The sequence below is a fragment of the Solenopsis invicta genome, chromosome 10, assembly GCF_016802725.1.
Source record: "Solenopsis invicta isolate M01_SB chromosome 10, UNIL_Sinv_3.0, whole genome shotgun sequence".
NCBI classification, from domain to species: Eukaryota; Metazoa; Arthropoda; class Insecta; order Hymenoptera; family Formicidae; genus Solenopsis; species Solenopsis invicta.
This window is the reverse complement of record NC_052673.1, coordinates 10,574,454-10,590,786: the sequence shown is the minus strand read 5'-3', so window position 1 is coordinate 10,590,786 and position 16,333 is coordinate 10,574,454. Positions and strand designations below refer to the sequence as shown.

Here is a 16,333-nt window from a genome sequence, read left to right as displayed (position 1 = left end):
GGCGACACAGCGCTGGACCGAAAGCGAGAAAAAAACAAGGAACCGAAACAAAGATCGTTGTCAGACAGGACGCGAGACCCAGGACTACTCACCGCTTGATAATGTTTCGTCAAAAATGCAATGGCATGATAAATAGGAGATGTACAGGACGAAGTAATTCGCTCGTGTTGTCAGGTTATATAAAACACAGCACAAGTGCACGCGCTAACGCGGCATAGCGTGGCGTGTAGAATCACGCTACGATCTCTGACGAGGAAACGACGTCGCGCTTCCCGGGGATCCGCGCGTTACGCGGACGTACGGTCTACGACGGCGCGGGCCTGTGCGTAAACAACCTCCGCGAAAACGGAGGTCGCATCTAGCCGTGCGAGTCGAGATGCGTCCGAGTCTCGCGGTCGTCCCGGTTGGCGTGCGTGGCTCTCACTCGGTAGAATTTCGCGCGGACGGTTTCGCGGCTTCGCTGCGCTACTCGTCGCGCCGATCGACGGCACGCGACTCGCCTTCTGCACTGCGTCGCGATACTACGTAAATAAACGGCCGAGCAATCCGAGCATTACTGCACGCGAAAAAAATAAGCGGAGACAACACGAATACCCGCGCACCCCGCACCACGCTACACCACCTACAACGTTGACTACTACACAAACATGGCGTACTCTGACCGCTCGTTGGCTTGTGATAGTCGGGGGTCAAACGAATTATAGAAAGTGCATCCTGCAACTGCCAAACTCGTCGACAGCGACATCTGGCCTGAACATGTTTAACTACGCGATCGCGAGTGATATAGGTCGGTATTTAGTTGATTCTTATATTTAAAATCTTAAGCATTATCTTGAGATGTCATTAGCCAATCAGAAAACCGTATTAACATCTTAGGACATTATTTAAGACTGTTTTGAAATAAAAATCAAATGAATACTGGTCATAGGTAATGCAGAATCTCTAAAATGAGAAAATATCTTATTTTTAATAATTTGTTATTGTTATTTTTCAAATGTATATTAAAGTTCTTGTACATACAATGCGAGAAAATAGTAATAAGAATAGCGATAAAAATGTTCACCCAATTGGAAGCTTCGAAAAATGTTTAAAAACTAATCAGAAGCTATGAAATCAATCAATCATTCTCTATCGCTATCACTATTTTCCCGCATTGTATAAGAAGCTTTAAAGTCTTATTGTTAAATCCTTTATACATGTGGAATATTTAAAACGTTAAGTACATTATTAATGACATGCGGTAGTGCTTAAAATGAAAACGCAAATGCGGTGCGGCATGCTGGAGCTTACCAAGGGCCCTATTCTTAAAATCATGCGATTAAATTTCGTATATGAAAATAGTAAAATAATTAATGGGAGAATATCATTAAATAATTTTATTGGCTATTCTGCCACTTTCGTATACAAAAATTATTCGCATGTTTTTAAGAACAGAGCCCCAAAAACTGACTTGCACTTGATTCTTGATTGGTTAGTATATACATATGCCGGAATTCACCGCATACATGGAATCTTAGTTTTACCGTATCAGTAGAGTAGAGTCTCATTAACTCTGACTTTTTATTTATTTAAAAAATTTATATTTTATTTATTGAATTTTTTATTTGGTAAATTTCTATAAGTGTGATATTTATTTTATAAAGATTTTTGGTAAGATTTATGTTGCACAATACACTATGCATTGCTGTTGACGCTAGAAGTTAAAGAAATTCAACTTCTTTCTTTAGACGCTAGAGTTAAAATGGCGTCCAGTGACGTCACGTGAAGACGCCTAATGCTGCTTTTCAGCGTCTCATGAATTGGCACCTTTAGGAATAGAGGGACGGTGCATGCGGAGAGGGGGGGGGGCGCCATGTTGGTTTTAAATGTCGCACACATTAAACATGTACAGTGTATGTATAAAATAAACGTACAGTACAGAATAATAAAGTTTAAAACTTTGTTAATCTTTTACATTAAAATTTTCTTTAATTATTTAATAACATGCACTATATTTAGTAATGTAATAAGCTAGAATAAGAAACATACTAAATAATATTTTACATATAAAAACAAATTAAAAAATAAACTCTAAAAAAAGAAAAAAATAATAATTTAAAATAATCTTTTTTTTGCTTTAAATAAATACAGCATTAACAAACATATACATCAATAGTATCAACAAAGAAAATATTTTTTTATACTAATAAAAATAAAATATTACGTACGTATTAATAAGATTAATATATTTTTTAATCTGTGGAAACTAATTTTTATATTTTGTTCGAATACTTTCTGAAATTTTATATATTTATATTAATTTGTTCAAAAAATTTGTAAAACATCTTGGTACTATACATTTTACCATTCTTATTTTTAAAGAGTAAAATAACGTTGATGAATAAGACGAATGAATTCAAGTATCTAAATATAACTGTTTGTCACACTAACACAGTGCAAACGGGATATCACTGACACATATCTATGTATAAGTTTTTTGAAACCAATATAGCGGAGAACGGTTCCCCCTGCATGCCTGAGAACACACCCCCTCTTATCTAAAGTAATACTTCATGCTTCGTCCCTCTATTCCTAAATCTGTGGTCGAGAATGGAGTTGCACAAAAGGTTATTGCGCAGCTTTTTGACGCTGGAATCTGGACTTGCAGATTCCAACTTTTTGACTGTACAAGGCTGCATAAGGGAAGTTATGTATAACGTATAAAAATTTTTTGACATATAATAATTGAATATTTATAAGATATATTTCAATATTCTATATATGCAACATTAACTATAAATTTTCAGTATTGGAAATGAATATCGAAAGATTGCTTTAATAAAATCGACCTTGACGCTCGACGCGTCCATGTAAAGCCACGTGGCTTTAGCGTTAAGAAGCTGCAAGAAACTATAATAATTAAATATTTATACGATATATTCCAATATTCTATATATGCAACATTAACTATAAATTTTTAGTATTGGAAATGAATATCGAAAGATTGCTTCAATAAAATCGATCTTAACGCTCGACGCGCCCATGTAAAGCCACGTGGCTTTAGCGTTAAGAAGCTGCAAGAAACTACGTCTGTTGCTCAACTCGACGCTGGACGCTCAACGCTTGCACGTAACTGCACGTGTACTGTGACCGAGCATCCAATTGAGATTATCGGATCTCAGTAACGGATCTCAATTGATATTATCATATTTAATGTTTTCAACTTTTACGGCTACGTCCATTATTTTTTCCAGAAAATGCAATAAAATCACAATTTTAGAATAGGAATGAAAAAGGCACATAACCTCAAATTTGTATTCAATCGTGACAATTATTAAACAGATAAAAAAAGATATTAAATATGTGTACAATTAAAGAGTAATAATTTAGCTCATTTACTGTGTCATGATATATAGTTTATGATAAGAAAAGGAGAATTACCTCTGATAAAAATGTAATGTACGAACATACAATACATCAGCCGGCGAGCACTTCTTGAAACCAACTTTGGCTATATTACTATGGCTGCCATTTCATGCTGTCGCCAACATCACGCGCATCTCCAATGGTTAAATGGCAGAGAATTAAAACACGAAGTCGTATTTTGTCGGTAAAACAGGAAGAAATAGAGAGATGGAATATGATGACGCATGAACTTAGCAAAGTGCAAAGTTCCAAACCACTTGTAAAACATTATGTAGATACTTAATAATTTTGAATTTTGCTAAGTTCATGCGTTATATAATACTCTATCTCTCTTTTTCTTCCTGTTTTACCGGAGAAATACGACTTCGTGTTTCAATTTTCTGTCATTTAGGAGATGTGCCTGATGTTGGAAACACAGCAAAGCACTGTGAGAATAGAAAAAAACATGGGGTAACGGTGTAGTTACCCCATGCAAGTGTCCAGCGTCGATCGTCGGGTTGCGCAAAAGATATTGCGCACCTTCTTGCAACTTCGTAATGCTAAAACTACAAGCGCCTTTACATGGGTGCGTCGAGCATCAAGCAAGGCCAATTTTAATAAGGCAATGTTCCGATATTTATTAATACTAATACTAAAAACCTATAGTTAGTGTTGCAGATAATATAGAATATTGCTAATATTGAAAATCTATAGTTAATGTTGCAGTTAATACAGAATATTAGAATATATCTTTTATAAATTTTCAATTACTATATGTTAAAACATTTTTATACATCAAATATAACCCTCCCTTATTGCCACGACGGCATTGCCATGACGACATGAGAAATGCTTAAAAAATTTTGAGAATATTTTATAATATTTTATAATTTTGTATGAAATAAATTTTTCATGAAATGATATTATGTTTGTTTCGCGTTTGCGAAACCTAGCATTAAATAGATCTGACAAAATAAGAAAATAAAGCATCATGCGTACATTTCGACAATCCATAACAATTTTGCAAAATATTCATTCTTTGAGAAACAATTTTTTGAGAAAAATAAAATTGTGCAATGTGACAAATAAAATTCTTGTATTTATTATTTCATTCTTTTTCTGAGCTATCGCGTGCAACGCATTTGGTGACGAACGCGCGTCGCGAATTGTGGCGGAAATGGCATAATTCAGCCCAAAATTTTATTATGTCGGCATGGCCAACATTTTTTTGCGCCTTCGAGGCGAGAAGGATGCTGACAGAAGGAGAGGAAGAAAACGAGGTAACTACGTCGAGCGTGAGTTTCATTTGTGGCTCTAGGCGCAGCTTACCCAGGAGGACATTTCAGCTGAAGCATTTGCTACCTACTGTTAAATTAGCGTTGAAATTAATCTCCATCCACTCTCACGCTTCGCGTGGTCTCCGGCCGACCGCACAACTTCGACGAATATCGTATCATTTTGTACGTGCTATGGCGTAGCAATAATGTATTCGGCATATCGATCATGATGGTTTCGTCGTAATAATATAATACAAATAGAAAAATTTGGTATAATTCAATAACAGTCATTCGTGAGCGTTTTTTGATTTGTAAAAGTATTTTTTATTATAAAAGTTTAAAAAAGAGAAATTATTATTCATTGAAAAACGACTATAATTATCGTTTTTTGAGTAATTAAAAATTTTTTCTATGCTATTGAGTTTTTATTCCGTATCCATAACAACCATTTCCTTTATCACAATCAATATTGTGTTACATGAAAAGAACAATTTTACTGCAGCTCTAAAAATTTATGTTGGAATATTAAAATAATTATGTACAACACTCAAGCATGATCCAGTCGACACAGTTATGTGTTCATTATATAATAGCTATAAGTATCACATTTTATATAACGTAAAAGTTACACCAATGTTGTAGTAATATTATAATTTTTCCTTTTTTTTAAAGTAATGATGATGCTACATTTATGTCGTCGTAATAATTAATTACTTTTGTGCATAACGTTTATATAGGTGCAACGTTTAAATTTTATGCTATAATGAAGCATCACATACTTGTTATATAAATAATACGTAGCATTTGCACATTTATATAATAATAATATTTATATAATATTATTTATATTATAATAAAGGAAAGCAACAAATACAGTGATTAGAGAATATTCGTTATATAAAGTATTAATTATTTCCAAATTATATAGCAGTTATAAATTGTGTCGATTAATGTTGCTGCAAACAGTTTTGACAATCTAGCAACTAATTATAAGTTAAATATTCGATACAATTTTTTAAACGGTTTAACATAATTATTTTTAGATCTGTATTTCAGCAAAATTGTTTTCGCCGTGCATGTAATTCATGATACAGTTTGAAAATTTTCCAAATAATCTTAGATACTTTGGTGATTCCTCGCGTAACTTAGCGGCCGTCACATAACTATTGAATTTAGACAAGCATTTCTCGGATGACATCATCGGCATTTTGTTATTCTATCAAAGATTCAACAAGGAACTTAAGCCTTTGATGTTGCAAGACATGGCCCGCGGCATTATTTGCTCTCCGAATCTAAATTTTATGACACAGACGTTATTTATGTTTCCTCATATCTGGTCGACTGTCACTGCTTTTCTGCGCGATTTTTCCTTTGTCTGCATCACACATGGGAAATCACGGGTATAACGAGAACCAGCAAAATTAAATGTCTTTGAGCTATACGCTTCGGGACCGTGAATCGTGATTGAACTTCGTCGTAACTGTTCATATTAAACGATTTAACGATTTTTCTACATTCTAAATTAAACACATTCTATGTTGAAATCAAATTGAAACATGTGCTGACATAATAAACGAATCGAACCTTGAATGAGAGATATTTACAGAAAATGCTTCTTAGGAATTCAAACTATTAATCGTGTGGATACGGAAAGAAAAATTTTTATCGGTGCTAATTATAATTAAAACTGTATGTACTATTGCAGCAAAAGAACTACTTTACTACTATTGTTACTACATTGATTTCTTAGCAAAATATACTTGTCTGTTACAATCATATCAAATACAAACTGAAATTTGCCATTTTACCTATCAGACGCAGCTGAGACGGTTGTCAAAATACTCATTTGTGATTAAATTACAGCATTCCCAACAGATGTAGTATTTCTCGTAAATAAAAATTGTAGATAATACAATAAAAAGTGCAGCATTATAAGCTTTTTTATTTTTATTTTCAATAAGAAAGAATGTGCTGAGGTATGAAAGAATTCCATTCTATGAAAAGAATTCTTTGAAGTCAAAACCCTAAAATTAAACCCAAGATAAAAGTAAAATAAAATGAATGTGGACAATACAATTTTGATTATTTTTATTAAAAATTAATTCAAAAATTTTGATATTCGGAATGATCTGCAATAGCACCTGCAGTATTATCAGAAGTTCTAAAATTTGTGTCCCCCATAGTAATATTACAGTTAATGGTTGCAACACGTGCTGCCATAGCCATTCATTAAAGTATTTGCCGTAGCTAAATTTTTGTAAGCCTTATCTATTATATTAACAGCTAATTAAATTTAATTATCCTACTAAAATTTTAGCTGTCCATGTGTTATAACTAAAATTTAGCTGTCACAGATTTCTGCTGCTGCAACTAATCTTTTTTTTCTATGTCCACGTCGCTTAACCATGCTGTTCGAATTTTCTCTACTATTATATCATTTGGGTTAATATGAACATAAAGCTTTAAAGGATCAAAATTTTCACAGACAACAGATCTTAACAAACAAGATTTAAAAAATGCAAAAGAAAGGTTTTCAAATAAAATAATAATAAAGAAATAAAATACATTTAGATCCGAATAGAACAGCAGAGTTAAGAAAGTTCTAATAGTCTCGCAATTCAATTTATTACAGATTAGTATTGTTCTCACGATAACAATCGCTGAATAAATTTTTTCACAGTAAAAGCAGATCAATTTACCTAGATTTAATGAAATAAAAATCGAAGTTTACACATTTAAAATTGTGGTTAAAAAATCGTTTCAACAAACATGCGGCTAACCATAAAATCATAAAAGTTATAAGTACAAAATTATATAATTATATTATATCGCAAATTATAAAATATTGCTATATTCTTGTTTTAACAAATCAAAAATTAAATTTGCTTGTATTTATGTTTTGATACATGATATAAAATGCATCATAAAAACCTGCTTGATCTCGGCGTGCGCAAAATCATGGATTTAATATTCACGACGTGATGCAGATGATTGCTTCTTGCGTCAACAAGGAATTATTGGTAAAGGCACTACGTTGGACTTTTTTCGATCTCTTTCCATGCTCGTGTGTATACAGTGCGCTTTGCGTGCTTCGTAAATAACCGGAATTTGATTGTGCGCTACTGCGTGATTCAATAGCATATCGAGCTGTGAATAAATATGCTTTTCGTGACTGCAAAAAGCGCCAATAAAATGCGACAAGATCCAATAATTTCAAAATGAGATATTACTGCAGCAAATGAGATAGACTGCATCTTGCATTTCGCTCCTGTTGCATTTTATTCGAAAAAATATCATATCCTCTCTAGATAAAAGGCCTAATTTTGAAATCAAAATTAGTTTGGTTGTTAAGTGCATCTTTCAGGCAAAAAAATATATTAGAGAAAAAGGTGGTATTGTGATCACCCATTTATATTTTATACAATAACTTTATTAATAATCAATATTTTATATTAAATCAACGATTATATTCATCAAAGTGTTGTTTAATAGACTCTAGACTTAAACATGTTTATTACCTTACAAAATATTTGTTACGCGTTAAATATTTATAAAAATGTAGCGACATTGCATAATATAGATCGAAGAGGAAGAGGGGTGATAATACAGGCAACCAAAAAAATAAATTTAACAAATTTTGTTTTGTTTAAAAAAAAACAGTATTTTGTTACAAAATTATGTATTTTTAATCGATTTTCCATTACCAATAGATAATCTACCAAGTGAGTTTTCATTTCTGGAGGCATTATATTGGTTTTTGTCCTTACCTCATATTTACTCACATTCTTCTGATGGCGAGTCTTACGCAACCAATCTCCGAAGAGTACTTCTGGGAACTTCAAACAAATTTCCTGCTCTTCTAGCTTAATTTTTTTGTTTTTGCACAGTCGCAAAAATCACGCAACGTTGCTTGCGTCCCATGTTTTCCCTTGCCATTCTTTTAAAGTATATTGCTGTCTTGGCATTTATCACACAAAATAATATATTGCAATATACAATATTACTACGTAATATATCTTGAAAAAATTTCAAAATGTTCAAAATTAAAAGTCTTATAAAAATGTCTGCTGTGTATATCAGCGTACTTACATAACTGCAAGTTAAAATAATTTTATAAATAATGATTAGAATTCATTACTTAATAATGAAGATAATATATGTATATAACCATACCTACACGGCTCATAATCCTTCTCCTGTACTGTTACACTTATTCTTACTCATTCATTTGTTTAATTTATATTAAAGAGAATGCCCTTAATTCATCGCATTATTTTTACATATTTATTTCCTAGCGATTTAAATATAAATAGACATAAGAGAAAACCTCTAAAAACGAAAACAAGGAAAACGGAGTACATAGAAGTAGAATAAAAACAGAAGTCTTATTCTTTTCTAAATTTCATCATTTTCAAACAATTTTTTTTACCTTATTTATTAACTTACATAAAAATACGATGAAATTGAGTAACATTTCTTGAGTGATATATGTCGAAACCCTTGAAACTTTCAAAGATAAGTTTCGTGCATCAAAAAGTCTTAAACGCCGCCGTTTCGACATCGTTGTAGGGGTTATTGTACTAGTAGCAACCAGCACGAGAAAAGATGGAACAGAGGTGAAATCGAATCGGAGTTTTCAACCATTCTTGTCTTCACTCTTCTCCCTCACCCCGTTCTGACCTCGCCACACAGATGGGGGTAGTCAACTTTTTTCTTAACACGGTGTATTGGGATGGGTAACAGATAGTTGGATTCACAGTTAAGACTCTATTTTTCAATTTCCTTCCTCAGCGTTTTCTGTTACTGTTCACTATCGGGATGAATCCTTCGATTACCGCAGGATTGTTGAACGATAGCGTAAACTGCCGTCTTTTATAAATGTTTTCGCGCGTATATCGCACGACAGAATGCTACGTGTGATTTTTCAAACTCGAAGACGATTTTTCACTGTGCCGATCGCCATAAGCTTCTTATCGTGGCCGCAAGGATTATCCCTTCCGGTCAACTTTCTGATAAAATATTTCTTAAATAAAATTCTGTGTAACTTTAATTGCAATTCAATCCCGTTTTAATATTGCAATTCAATATCAGAAATTATCCTATTATAATATTGAATTACAATTTGTTCTTCCCTGCCTACAGGACGAAATTTCAAGATAAACATATTGTATAATATTTATGCAATTGCAGTTATTTATAGTACGTTGTAATTATGATAATTTGTTTAAATGTTACGTATTTTATTATATGAACTTTGCTTTTTTAAATTATAATCATTTAAAGGGATAGTCTTGTTTGTGAGATTAAAAAAATTAATTATTAATCTTTTGATAATTTGACATTTTTTAATAGTTTAAATCTTGAGAAAAAAGGCAGATTAAAGGTAAGATATACAAAAGGTTTTATTAACGTATGATGGGTACAATATATGATTAACGCGTTTCTTTGAAATAATATTTTTCAAAACTGTAGTAGCATAATAATTCATCTAGTGTTAATTAGATTGATTTTAAAATTTTAAGGAGATATGCAGATGTTTCTGTCTCTATTCGATCTTTACTAAAATAAAAATTCTTACTTTCCATTTTTGCAATAAGAAAAAAGAAGAAAGAAATTGAATTTTCAAAAAATAAATTTTTTAATTTGATCGCAAGTCACATGAGAACTATATCTATACATACAGATTAAGAATTTTTTTAAAATTTTTGTTTTAGATCATTTATATATTTTGAATCATGGTAACAGTCAATCACAGAATTTTTTTAACACGCTCATACAGATTTGCAAATAATTACTAAGAATATCTTTTTTAATATTTAAAAAAATTTGTGTAAACATTCAATTAAAAAATAAATGTACAATTATTAAAAAAAAATTAAGTTTGTGAAGTTTTTAGTTTTATACTTTTATACTTTTTCCAAAAAGAATTTCTAGAAAGTGGTATCAAAAACGAGAATACTTCCTTAATTCTTAAATACGGATTTTGGCAAACGTTTCCTATCTTTTATTTTATAGAGTTGTAATGATTTTTGTAAAATTGTAATGAGTTCTTACTTTTACAAGAATATGTCTACCATTTCAAAATACTTAATTAGGGAAATTGTTTATTAAAGCTAGCAAACCAAGTGTTAAAAATATAGAGACAAAATAGAGAAATAAAGCGAGATTCGTCGCTAATGAAACAAACTGAAATGTAAAAACGATACTAACAAACTACACGATTCTGCTAGGGGATTAAAATTAAATTTGCTCACAGTTGCTCGAAATATTTTCATGATTATGTTATAAAACATTTCAACAAACTGATAACGCTCATGTTTCGAGCAAAATATTCGAAACAAATAATTGCGTCCCACGATCTGGACGCGACGCCAGCCATTTGCACCCATACAAATCTCGGTGTCGCGCGATATTTCTCGGGCTTTTATTGCGGAAAACACGTAGCAGGTCGCGTACTGCCGTGCACACTCAAATCACGTTACATCCCGTCATTTACCTCCACCGGGCTCGCAGATAAGTACGCGCAAGCGGACGCGAGTTGGAAGCACGCGCTTGCTCATCCGTTAATCATATTTCGCACTTGGAACTTTTCCGCGCCCCCGCAATTTACCCGGCGGCGAAATGAGTTTTCCTATTTTTCAGCGACCACGCAACCCGGTCAACGCACGTATCGTTTTCTCTATACCGGTCATCATTCGTCTTCATTCGTTAGCCTCTAGCAACGGTGTATTTGTCGTTTCTCTCTCGTTGGGATACCTGGGACGCCAAGAGACAATTTGCGAAAAACATTTTGAGTTGGTCGACAGTTCTTTGAAAGAATAAGAAAACACAACGTCGATCAGTGGTCTAACTTAATTCCATAAAGTGAAAAAAAATCCAAAATTCACAGTTCTTTTATTTGAATATTTTGAACATTTTTACATCGTAAATATGCTAAAATATTGCTAAATATTGAAAAATATATTATTCTATATGTCCGAGGGATCTCTGAGAGTTTTTTTGCTATCAAAAATTTGGACTCTCAGTTATTATTTTCAATTTAGAATATTCTTGAGCGTTAGAAGGCAGTACTAAGGCCCAGCCAGAAATGATAATGGAATCGACGCCGATTTAACGTCAATTTGATGATTTCGATGTTGAATCAAAGTCGGTTTCATTAACATTTCTGCCTGAGGATCATGTAAGCACCCATATTATCTCTGTTATTAGCGAATTGCTAGTAATTACTTATGAACTGTTTACTAGTCTGTTGCTAGATAGAAGCGTTAATACACATTAGATAACCATTGTTATAAGGCTTTTGAGCATTTCGAGACTTTTTCCAGGTACATTTTCCAGGAATATTTAATTACACGTACCTACATTACCATTGTTTTAAACTTGAATATATTATTAAGCAAATTTATAGGCGTTACATGTATGCACTCAAGCGTTTTTTTGTTATTTAACTTTTTATTTTGGCTGTACACGTTTCGAGTTATTATTCAAAAGCACAGTATGTTAACGTAGGTAGAAGCGTACTGGTAATACGGGCACTATCGAGATTTTCATATCAAAATAATTCTTCAATGAATCGATTGTTACAGGAGTGCGTTTAGAAACATTAGAGATATCGTCGATCCTTGTTATTTAATGTTAAACAAGGATAAAATACCTCTAATGTTCCTAATGAGAGAAAATTCTAAATCATAAAAAAATTAAAAATATATAATTATATAAAAAATACTGCATCTTTTGTTAATCAAATCAATTTTTAAATTTATTTTTGTTGTGGTCCAAACTATCACTCTTTGTTTCTCTTCGATCTATTATACAGTGTCGTCATATTTTTATAAATCACGTCCTAAATAATAAATATTTCACTTTCAGTTTAAAATCTATTAAACATTTTAATAAATATAATTATTAAAAGATTGATTATTAAGAAAGTTGTTGAATAAAATGTAAATGGCTACTACCTTCTCCTGTACATAGAAACAGAGAAAGACAACTTGGACGCCATGTTTCGACGCGATACTGTATATAAAATTACTTATTGCAATTGCAATTAATTCGTAATTATATCGTACTACAAAATGCGATCAGATTACTGTGCAAAGGAAAGAAACGGTAACGTGATCTGGTTTGTTAAGTTTTCCGCAGTGTTCCGCATAATAGAAATCGTTTTACATCTGTGGAATTACGTGGAAAAGTCGTGGAACATCCAAGAAAATAAATAATTACGAATGCACAGATGAATCTTCGATACCGCAACTCGGTGCTACTTAAGAGTGTACTTTTTAAAGTGGATTTTAGTTAAATTTGTTCAAGTTAAATTTGTCCGTGGTTAAATCAACATTGAAAAGAAAGATTGGAAGAGACTCCAATCTGTATTTAAAAGGAACACAGTTGCGATATTTTTGCATACAATTTTATTATAAAAGAATTTAATAACATACTACTTCGTTTGACCTGCAACTTTTTTCATTTTAGTAAGAAAGATTGGCAGCGTGATTGAAAATTTCAGATAAAATATTGTATATTTTGTACTTGATGGCTAAGAACGCAAGTACAATCGACAAAAAAAAAACTTTTGTTGCCAAAAAAATTCTTACTCTTACAATAAATAAATAAATTTGCGACACTAATCAAGAGTTGTGCGTTCAATCTTCGCTAGTTAAAATACTCGTGACTACGTAGCAAATTACGATAGCAACAAAACATTTCTTCAGCAGTTTTGTACGTCTCTTCTATAGAACGCGTTCACACTTTGCCCTTCCATTCTTTGCGCAATGTCTGCTCTGTACTAGCTTATCCATAACTGTATGGGGTGAATACGTTTTCGCAGTGAATGCGAAAGCTCAAGACTCGGATTTGCACTTAGGTCCTCGGCGCGTGTCGCTCGCCGACGTTATTTGCAAGTGCGATATTACGGGATTTGCGAAATCTAACTTAATACCGAGCGCAACAGATGTCGTGGTGTTATTGTGCAATATCTGCAAGGCGTTAATCACAAGATGCCTTGCATGCTCCGAGCGGATGTCCGTTTCCTAGTTTCTCAATTCGGACCAGCAGCTGGCTACACATGTACGCCAGGAGAGTCTCTCGCGGAATTACTAAATCTCTGCCGTCAACTACAAGTTTCGCATTGACGTTCGTCGAATAAATAATTAATTTTCAACGTTACCATGCGATTGCGTTATCAAACGTTTTTCGCGTTGATCGAATAAAAAAAAAAAAGAATAAAGAGCTCGAGAGGAGAATATTACTTATGGCTATGGCGGTGGCGTCGCGTGCGCATACACCTTTGTGATCTTTGTGAGATGACCAGAGCACATTAAAATTCTCTCGACAATATCCTCGTCGTGAATACTATATTCACAATCATCCTCCGACAACTCTGCAAAATTCATGCCACGCCGTTTAATTATCTCTCACGGGCGGAGCGTCAATGAATATCGCAATCTGAATTTCCTCGAGCGCTCGATCGAGTGTCACTATCGATATTCAGAAAGGCCGAGTTTACCTTCAAAGGATCATTATTGCGGGGCTCGCGAGCTTTTGGGATAAAAGGCGCTGGAATACGGAGCGGCGGATGGCCACGGTGAAGGTGCCATTCGGAAAAATTGAATATCGCCGAGCGCCATAACTTAGGAAATGACGACGAGCCGGGCAGTTCCGCGGCGTAGGATTTAAAAGTAAAATGCAATCTCAGCTATGTAAATCCCGCATAAATCGGTTGGAATATGCGAGTGGGCTGCCCACTCGTGTGCCAAGGATCAAGAAATTTCCTCGAGTTACGAGGGCTCAAAAATAAATTCGATAAATGGCATCAAGGCTCTGTGTCTCTTCGCAAATAGTAATAATACAGTCTGATTAGTTTCAAGTGCATGACATGGAATGTCTGCGAGGTTTGGCTTTGACGTCGAGCGCTTTGGAATCTTGCGAGCGAAGAAGTAAAAAGGTATCAGCATCTTTGGCTCCGAATCAAACAGAAATTTTTATAAGGCCGAGCTTAATATTTTGCAGAGCTTAATATAAATTTTTTAAAGAAGAACGCAGAGCTTCAAAGCCCCCTATAACATAATATTATTAGAAAGATAACGTTTCACGTTCTACCATCCCGGATGTGAGTTTTTCTTCGGTAATAATAATAGGCTAATAAGAGCTTAAGCGCAGTTAGTGGTGCGCAATTAATTACATTCAAAAATCAATCGGGAAGTTCTGGTTTAGTCCCTCGCACTCCGATTTTTCTCGTTTAATTGCCAATCAAAAATCTCCCCTTAGTAGGTTTGCTTAAAGAATAATTACACAGGATCTCAAAAATTTCCTCTTGGATACTTGCTTAATAGATAATTAGATAGAATCTCGCAAGTATTATGATATATATATAATTATTTTTCAATGCTTACAAAAAAGATCAGAGATCGATGATAAGTTAATATTATTAAATCAATTTCTAACAAGAAAAAAAGTATATAATTAATCATGGATCACGCAAATTTTACTTTGGTTTCTTATGATTATCAGATAATTAGATCAAAAGATATTCGTCTATTTTTTTTTCTCATAAATTTTATTATCACAGCAAAATACATTAACACAATATTGCAATTTATTTTTAGTTGAAAAATGTATCAATGATACATTTAATAATTTTTAATATTTGTTTCTTCTTCCTCTCTTCCTGATATAAAGAAATCTTTATTTCCTTCCACCTTGAAACAATGGATGACTACTACACCCCGCACAGGGAGTCAGGACTGGAGAGAGAGAAAGAAAGAAAGAGAGAGAGAGAGAGAGAGAGAGAGAGAGAAGAATGTCAATGTAAATTCGATTGGTTACATAGGATCATCCGCGCTCGATGAAACGCCTATTCCGCTCTAATTATACGGAGAGTCAATAAAAACATTTTGGACCTTCGCCAGACCGTCGCGACTGCGAGTGGCATTCGAGTGGCGGTGTGAAGGGACGGACGGGACATGTGGAGAAAAAGCGCTGACACAAAGCGTTCTACCCCTGGGATACCTGATGTATACCGGATACTCACTCCGACGCAGCGCACCGAAACGCGCGGCGTGTGCATGTTACTTCCCCATGTACGATTAAATCCATTGTCGCGGCAATCGGGGTGAAATGTTTCCGATGCATTAATAACGCATAAATGTCAATCGGCGTGGTTTCTGGAGCCTGGCCAGCGTGCCCACTCGCTCCCTCCCTCGCGCTTCAAGCTCTTCCTCTATTTAGGAAATCCATCATTCTCTCGGGTCAGCCGTCGTTCGAGGCTTCGGTTGCTGGCCGTTAAAGTACGCGCCGCAGAGATGCGCGTTAACTTCGACCACGGCTGTTCCGGCGAACGCGAGAAATCCGATTACGGGTTCGTGGACGCGAAACGAGATTGCTTTCGTCGCAGCTCGGATCACGCGCGCGCGCACGCCTCTCGTTTTCTCGGCACAATGAATCGAATTTCTTCAGTCTTCCGACGTAATAGCAACCCCGCCGTTATGACTCCGACGTTAATGGGTTGTGTGATATCCCGTTATCGGATAAATTTTTCCAACGAAAATTTTCACTGCTTTGTCATATATCGTTTTGAAAAGGATATTACAACGTCGTATGGGTAATCAATAATTTGAAAGATAATATATAAAGATATTTAGAGATAAATGATATAATATTTCGAGTTTGATCAG

At 34.0% G+C, this 16,333-nt stretch overlaps 1 protein-coding gene across 2 annotated transcripts in view; it reads right to left on the bottom strand.

The window, feature by feature from the left end:
* LOC105195011 (poly(A) polymerase type 3) overlaps positions 1-16,333 on the bottom strand; it is a 108,683-nt gene that overhangs the window by 12,563 nt on the left and 79,787 nt on the right. Inside the window, exon 1 of one of the 2 annotated variants that reach the window (XM_011160211.3) lies at positions 93-654. The exons of the other annotated variant lie outside the window; for it this stretch is intronic. The gene's annotated coding sequence lies outside the window, so the exon portion shown is untranslated. Of the gene's footprint in view, positions 1-92; positions 655-16,333 lie in introns of those variants that run through there. 2 annotated transcript variants of the gene reach the window in all.